The 8,673-nt window shown below is 40.2% G+C and overlaps 1 pseudogene; it reads right to left on the reverse strand.

The window, feature by feature from the left end:
• Window positions 1-2,860: 2,860 nt before the first annotated feature.
• On the reverse strand, window positions 2,861-3,819 carry LOC145803369 (25S ribosomal RNA; annotated as a pseudogene).
• Between the last annotated feature and the right edge of the window lie 4,854 nt (window positions 3,820-8,673).

The following is an 8,673-nucleotide window of genomic DNA, read 5'->3' on the forward strand; positions in this document are numbered from 1 at the left end:
AGTTTCGAAATTTTTATAATGTGAGTCAAATCCACCATATTGGTAGATGTATTGTTTTGTGTAATCCATTTGTCTCAAAATAATGGTTCTTTTTGGAGAATTCAATTTTTTTTTGGAAGTACAATTATTGCACTTTAAAAAAAAAAATTGATTTTTTTAAAATTTTCCTTTGATAATACATTTTTTTGGGAGAATATCAATGTCATAATTGTACTTTTTATGTTGTTAATGAATTTAAAAGAATGGCATAATAGGAAATTTATATTATTTTTGTACTTAATTTTGAAAATGGACTAATATTTGGGATAATGAAAAATGAAATAAGAGACTAATATATTGGGACGAGAGAGTAGTATTATTGAAATCCTTCGATAACAATTCTACTGAATTTTTTATTGTTGCCTTATCATTATATATATGTATATATATATATATATATATATTTGACTCCATGCGTGCCTCAAATGGAAAAGCACATAGAAATTAAACAAAAAAAATAAATATATTGAGAGAACTTGATTGGTCTGTGGAGGTTACAACGTATCTCGTTTTGATCTAAAAAAATAGATTGATTTGATAATCATAACAATTTTATTTTATTATATCTATGTTTTGGGAGACAAACACAATAAAATAAAATTGTTACGATTATCGGAACAATCAATTTTTTTCAAGAACTTTACAAAAGAAAAGATTTGAATTATCGAAACGCAACTCATGGTGAGCCCCATGATCCCCTCAAATTCTCATGGTTGTCTGAAAAACTTCAGTAATATTATTGCTGATCAAAAATAAAATGAAAAATGCTATTTACATGGAATATTTATTTGAAAAATTATTCCGAAAGCAAAGTATACATTCGAAATTTGTATGATGTAGACCAAACTATCATAAGAGTCAGGTGTATGGAATTAATGTTCTAGAGGAGTCTTTATCCAGTTTTGCATCAAAACTACACTGCAATTTCAAGGCATTTCCTTTGAAGTACATGGGTATGCCTTTGGTGGCTAATCCAAATAACAAGTCAACTTGAAAACCAGTTCTTGATAAAGTAATAAACAGACTAGCATGATGGAAAAGGAAGTTGCTTTCATTCTCAGGGAGACTCACTATACTAAAGTCTGTAACCTCTGCCTTACCATTGTTCTATTTATCTCTATTCAAAATGCCTGCAGGGGTATCAAAGGAATATGAGAAGCTGCAGGCTGCTTTTCTTTGGGATGGGTCACAATCAAGAAAACCAATTCGCCTGGTTAAATAGGATGACTTAGCAAAGAGTGTGAAGCAGGGAGGCCTAGGCATTAGGAGAATCGGGTTGGTCAATGATTGTATGTAATTAAAATGGTGGTGGAGGTTTGGCAAAGAGAAAGATGCTTTGTAGAGAAAGATCATATGCAGCAAGCACAATCTGGATGTTAAAAGATTGTGTCCCTCTTCTACTTCAAGCAGTAGGCAGTCTTGTGTGTGGAAAGGCATAATCTCCATACTAGAAAGAAATAACAATCTGTCGATGTTCTATTATAACAATGTTCATATCAAGCTAGGGGATGGTATAAGAACCAACTTCTGGAAAGACTATTGGTGCAACAATCACTGCTTCAAAGTTGAATTTCCTATTCTTTATAAATTGGTGCTAGATAAGGAGAAATCCCTGAGATCATGTATGACAGAAGTGTTGCTTCAGGGAATTGGAACTTTCAATTTAGAAGAAGGTTGTACAAGTGGGAAGGGAGGGAAGTTAGCAGACTCAAAGTGCTTTTGCCATTTGTTTCTGGTATATGTGATGATCTGGAAGACAAACTAGTCTGGTTGGCAGCAGATTCTGGTCTGTTTTCTGTCTCCTCTGCCTATAGAAGTGAAGTTGTCTCCCTTGGTCTACCCCTTATTACTTGTAAGTTAATCTGGAATAGATTTGCACCTCTAAAAGTTCAATTTTTATGTTGGTTAGCCTGGAAAAACAGAGTCAAGTTAGCAAAATTTCTTTAGAAAATTGGAGTGATTCAAGCTAATGCTCCAGCACTCTGTGTTTTCTGTAAAATAAAGATTGAATCGATCTGTCATGTGCTGCTACATTGCCATTTTTCATGGAAGGAATGGGTTGCAATGTTGAATTGGTGGGAGATGCAAGGAGCTCTTCTAGATTCTATAGAAGCTGTACTTCAGCGGTGGGATTGTGATCAATTGAACAGAAAAGAAAAATTAATTTGGAAGGTCATCCACTTGGCAGTCTTGTGGTCATTGTGGAAACTTAGAAATAAGTGCATTTTTGAGTCTGCTACACCTAAGTTGGTGGAAGTTTGTGATTTGATTAAGTTTAGAGTTCCAATGTGGCTTAATCAAAGATTTAAGGATTATCACTTCACTATTCTGGACTTCTTGACCAATCTGAGCCAAATCAGATGCAGCTTGGGGAGTAAAATTGTTTTGGGCTGCTGATATAGTTCTCCCTTGTGCTTTGAGTTAGTGTCTTACCAACTTTGGGTGGGTGGTGATTTTTATTTCTTTGTTTGTTTCTTGGTGCCAACTTAGTTGGGCTCGGGCTTTCGTTTTATTGATAATTGTCTATGTATTTGCTTGATCATTATCAATAAATTTTCCTTTTGGCTATTTCAAAAAAAAAAAATTCTAGAATATCGATTGATATACTTTTCTATATGGAGTATTATTGAAATCCTTAAATAGTAGCTTTACTGAAAATTTTTGTGTAACTAAAATTCTTTTATCCCCGTAGGCCTTAGGAATTTCTTTTCGGCATGCAAGTAAATCGCTTTTGTGTGTCGAGGCACACACTTAGGCTATATTATATGTTCTAAACCTCACGGGCAATTGGTCAAAGAAGGGACAGGGAGGGGGGAGGGATGAATCAAAGCGACACAGGATTGAATCTCAGTGGATCGTGTCGGCAAGGCCACTCTACCACTTACAATACCCCGTCGTGTATTAAAGTTATCTGTAAAGGATTCTACCCACTGCTCGAGATAGGAATTGTACTTTAAGGGGGCCCGCATAACTCATCTGCTCCACGAGCTTTACCAACAACACGTGCCTTTAGGGGACGGACGACCCCTATTGCGGGTCGGCAAGTGGGCGGCGGGCACAAGCGTCGCTTTTAGCCCGAATTCTAACTTAAAGACGTTTAGTCATAATCCATCGGACGGTAGCTTCACGCCACTGGCTTTTCAACCAATCGCGATGACTAATTATGTGAATCAACGGTTCCTCTCGTACTAGGTTGAATTACTATTACGACACTGCCATTAGTAGGGTAAAACAAACCTGTCTCACGATGGTCTAAACCCAGCTCACATTTCCTATTAGTGGGTGAACAATCCAACACTTGGTGAATTCTGCTTAACAATGATAGGAAGAGCCGACATTGAAGGATCAAAAAGCAACATCGCTATGAACGCTTGGTTACCACAAGCCAGTTATCTAACTTCAAATTCTGAAGGTATAAAGGATCGTTAGGCCACGCTTTCAGGGTTTCATATTCGTACTGGAAATCAAAATCAAACGAGCTTTTACCCTTCTGTTCCACACGAGATTTCTATTCTCGTTGAGCTTATCTCAGGACACCTGCGTTATCTTTTAATAGATGCATCGCGCCCAGCCAAACTCTCCACCTGACAATATCTTCCGCCCATGGCGGGACATGGGTCCAAAAAAAGGGGCAGTGCCCTGCCTCCGATTCTTGGAATAAGTAAAATAATGTTAAAAGTAGTGGTATTTCACTTTTTCCATTTCTGGCTCCCACTTATCCTACACCTCGCAAGTCATTTCACAAAGTCGGACTAGATTCAACAAAGGCTCCCCGAGGTGTTTCAACCTTAGTTTCTCCGTTAATCAACTTAGTTCAATTAGTTCAACTCCATTACATGCAAGTATAATTCAAATCTACCATATAATGAGTCTAAGTTATTCGTCATGTTTCATTCGGAAGCATCGCCAAGTTAGTTCAACTCAATTATATACAAGTATAATTCAACTCTGCCATATGATAAGTCTAAGTTATTCGTCATGTTTCGTTCGAAAGCATTGCCAACTTAGTTCAACTCTATTATATGCAAGTATAATTCAACTCTTCCATATAATAAGTCTAAGTTATTTGTCATGTTTCATTCAAAAACATCACCGTAAGACTGGTTAGTCCTATCACACAAATTTCAAATTCATAAAAATCAAACTAAAATTTTATTATTACTTCGGCTAATGACATAAACTTCAAAAAACAAAAAATTTAATAATAGAAAAACTTCAAGTTGCAAGTGTTCTAGGGCCTTGGCAACTCTTTGCCATCACTGTTCTCAAATCGATATGCTCCATTGCTGGTGACCGAGATGATTCTATAAGGCGCTTCCCAATTTAGGCCTAGCTTGCCCTCCCTAAGATGCTTCTTGTTGTCGACTACTTTTCTCAGCACAAGGTCCCCAACTTTGAACTCTCTTGGGTTGACCTTCTTGTTGTAAGCCCTAACAAGTTGTTGCTGGTATGCCCCCAGCTGAATTGTTGCTCTCTCTCTCTTTTCTCCTCCAGTAGGTCTAGATCTCGGGCTAAAAAAGCCTCATTAGTACAATTTTCCACTCCCTGCATTCTGATCCCTAGAATGCCGACTTCTAGTGGGATAACTGCTTCAGTGCCATAAGCCATGGCAAATAGAGACTCCCCAATTGATCTTCTCGGCATAGTCCGATATGCCCAGAGTACATTGGGCAACTCTTCCACCCATTTTCCCTTTGATGCTTCTAGCCTCTTTTTGATCACATCCAAGATAGCCTTATTGGATGTTTCTGCCTGACCATTACTCTGAGGAAAACTTGGAGTAGAGTAGTAGCTCTTGATTTTGTACTTTGTACAAAAGCTTTTTATTAACTTACAGTCAAACTATGTGCCATTGTCTACTATTATTGCCCTTGGAATCCCAAACCTGGTGATGATATTCTTCCATATGAAGTTCTTCATATCAATATCTCAAATCTTCGCAAGGGGTTCAACTTCTACCCACTTTGTGAAGTAATTAGTTGCTACTAGCATAAACTACCTTTGCCCAGTTGCTTGGGGCAGTTGTCCATCAAGATCCATGCCCCACTAGGCAAATGACCAAGGGCTGGACACTGGGTTCAAGTCTGCTGCTAGTTGATGTATTAAAGGTGCAAACCTCTGACACTTTTCGCACTTTTTGACATAGGCTTCAGCATCCTTCTGCATGTAGGGCCACCAGTACACCTGAGTAATGGCCTTATGAGGAAGTGATCTGCCCCGAGCATGGCTGCCACATACCCTTTCATATATTTTATACAAGAAATCTTCAACTTGGGAGCGATGCACACACCTCAAAAGGGGACCAGTAAAAGACCTTCTGTAGAGATGTCTTTCTGTTGTCAGGCTAAACCTTGCCGACTTCAGTCTGGTTTTATGTGCCTCTTTGTGATCATCTGGTAGCTTGTCGTCCCTAAGAAACATCACTATTGCTTCCATCCGACTTGGACCTATTTCCACACACATTGCTTCATACTCTGTGCTTAGTGGTTCCACACTTGGGCCTGACAAATAATCAATCATTATTGTCCTTGCCTCCCTCGACTTCATTGCACTAGCCAGGTTAACCAACGCATCGGCATGGTTGTTGTCATCTCGGCTAACGTGTGATAGTCGACAATCCTGAAACAAGGCTAGCAGTCCAACAACTTCCTTGACATAGGCTATCATTCTTTCATCTCGGGCTGCATACTCGCCTGTTGCCTGGTTCACAATAAGTTGGGAGTCATAGAAGACTACCACCTCATCGGCTTCCATTGCTGCTACTAACTTTAACCCTGCGATTAGTGCCTTATGTTCTACTTCATTATTTGAGGCTTTGAATCCCAAACGGATAGACTTTTCCAGCATTCGCCCATCTGGTGATACCAACACTATTCCTGCCCCCGCTCCTTGACGATTTGAACTCCAATCAACAAACAGACGAAAGGAGTCACCGATGTAGATATCGCAGGGCTTGGGTTTTTCTTCTTTCTTCTGCTCTGTTGTGGGGCTTTTCATTCCCAGCTGGGTCTCCTCTTGTCCCCCTAGACACCCTAATTCGCGACTCACTGGAGCCCGGCGTGGGATGGCACTAGGTGTGAACTCGACTACAAAGTCGGCCAAAACCTGGCCTTTGATTGCCGTTTTGGGTCTAAATTGTAAGTCATACTAGCCCAAACCCCACTGCTTATCTGGCTACCCTGTATGTCAGATCTCCCTACTGCAACATGGATTTCAATGGATGCTCAGTCAACACCACAATCATGTGTGCTTGGAAGTAATGATTCAATTTTTTTGAAGCCATCACCAGGGCTAATGTTAACTTTTCCAGGGGTAAATACCTGGTTTCTACACTTGCTAAGGTTTTACTCCCATAGTACACTGCCCTTTGTTCCCTTTTCTCTTCTCTGATTATCACTGCACTCACTGCGTGCTCTAAAATGGCCAAGTATAAGAATAGCTCCTTTTCAGGTACTGGATTTGACAGAATTGGAGCTATTGTCAGGTACTCTTTTAAGTCGGCCAAGGTGACTTCGCATTCCTCTATCCACAAGAAATCTATGGCCTTCTTCAACAAACTGAAAAATGGTTTATACTTATCTAAACTTCTGCTTAAAAATTTGTTCAAGGCTGCGGCCCTTCCAGTCAACATTTGCACCTGTTTTGCCAGTGTTGGGCTTTTGAAGTCCAGGATAGCCTTGATTTGATTTGGATTTGCCTCAATACCCCTTCTGGTAACCAAGTATCCTAGGAACTTACCAGACCCAACTCCAAATGCGCATTTCAAAGCATTGAGTCGGAGCCGATATGTTCTAAGGATATCAAAAACTGCTTTTAAGTTGGCCATGTGATTCTCAGGTTCGTTTGTCTTCACGATCATGTCATCAATGTACACTTCCACTATTTTGCCAATCAGATGTCTGAACATCTTGGTTACTAATCTCTGGTAGGTTGCTCCTGCATTTTTCAACCCGAAAGGCATCACTCTGTAGCAATGCAGCCTTTTGGGGTGATAAATGCAGTCTTCTTCTCGTCGGGGAGATACATTGTTATCTGATCGTACCCCTTGTAAGCATCAAGGAAGCTCATCCTTCCATGCCCTGAAGTGGTATCCACTAATTGATCGATCTTGGGGAGTGGGAAACTGTCTTTGGGACAAACCTTATTCAGACTGGTAGAGTCCACGCAGACCCTCAACTTCCCATTCTTCTTTTTCTTTCAAATCCAAACCTATCCAAACCTATCTGATGGTACCCCTGTTTATTTCCTTCTTAACAATTTGATGCTCATCTTTTCTCTAAACCAGTTTTCTTCCATCCCTTTCTGTTTCTTTCAAATCCAAACCTATCCAAACCTATAAAGAAGATTTTTTTTAAAGAGTTCACATTCCTTCGATTTATCTCTATTTTGTCCTTACTCGATTTACTAAAAAGTGCAATATTTTAATTAAAATGGGAGCCTCGGAACATCGTAGAAACATTTGAAAAAATATTTTGAAAAGAGGGTTTTAAGGTTTAAAATAGTTTGGCCAAAAATTTGTGAAGGTTGGGATTAAAGCTCAAATTCCATTTTTCTTGTTGAGGACTACTGGGGAACACATTCTAATTGTCATCATTGGGTAATCAATAGAAAGCGCCTAAGTTTTAGGGCTGGTCAAAATGGGGTGTCTACAGCCTCCTTGTTCGCTGAATGACAGGTTTAGCCGACCTATCTACATTTAGTCGATGACAAGTGACCTCGGGATCAATGCCAAGCATCTCGTATAGCGTCTAAGCAAACACCTCTATGTTTGCTTGCAAGAATGACTCTAACTCCTTCTCCTCCTCCTCAGCCAATCCTGAGCCAAGAATGAAGAAGCGCTCTTCATCCCCTTGTTGGACCAGGATCTTCTTTAAGGCTTTCTCGCTTTTGTCGGCTGACTCTTTACCGATGTCATCCAGGACCTCCATATCCTCGTCCTCAATCTCTACTGTTTCTTTTTTTAGCACATTGCGAGTGAATTTCATTACTCCTATGGAGCAATTCTTTGCCTGCACCTGATTCCCTCTGACTTCCTCAATTTCATGCTTCGTTAGGAACCACAATAGCTGGTGTAGTGTTGAGGGAATAGCCCTTACTACGTACAACCATGGCCTTCCTAAGATAACATTGTAAGGGGAGGGGGTGTCAATTACTGTGAACTCTGTGTTTACCTTCTTGGTGCCTACCTGTACCTCCAAATTTATTGCTCCCAAGGGCCATGTCGGCGTTCCATTGAACTCGACCATTGGGTTGTTGGACTGCTCCAAATCATCTCGATGAAGAGCGAGCTCCTTGTAACATCTGACATACATGATGTCACAAGAGCTTCCTTGGTCAATCAGAATGCGCCTTACTTGGCATTTTCTAATCCTGAGGGATACTACCAGAGCATCGTTGTGTGGATGCTGCACCATGTCTAGGTCGACTTTAGTAAAGGACACCATTGGTCCCTGGTACTCGTCTGTCCTAGGCCTCTTTTGCTGGAACTGATACACATGTTGTAAGTGCTTCACCCTCTGAGTCTCCCCACGTATCTCGTTCTCATTGACCCTCGAGTGAATCACGTTGATCACTCGAGCTTCGTCTACTTGCTGTTGTGGCACTAGTGGAGATGGTGCTGCTGGTGCCTGGGCA

Source organism: Camellia sinensis, chromosome 11 (assembly GCF_055761805.1).
Source record: "Camellia sinensis isolate YWXY chromosome 11, ASM5576180v1, whole genome shotgun sequence".
In the NCBI taxonomy this organism is placed as follows: domain Eukaryota; kingdom Viridiplantae; phylum Streptophyta; class Magnoliopsida; order Ericales; family Theaceae; genus Camellia; species Camellia sinensis.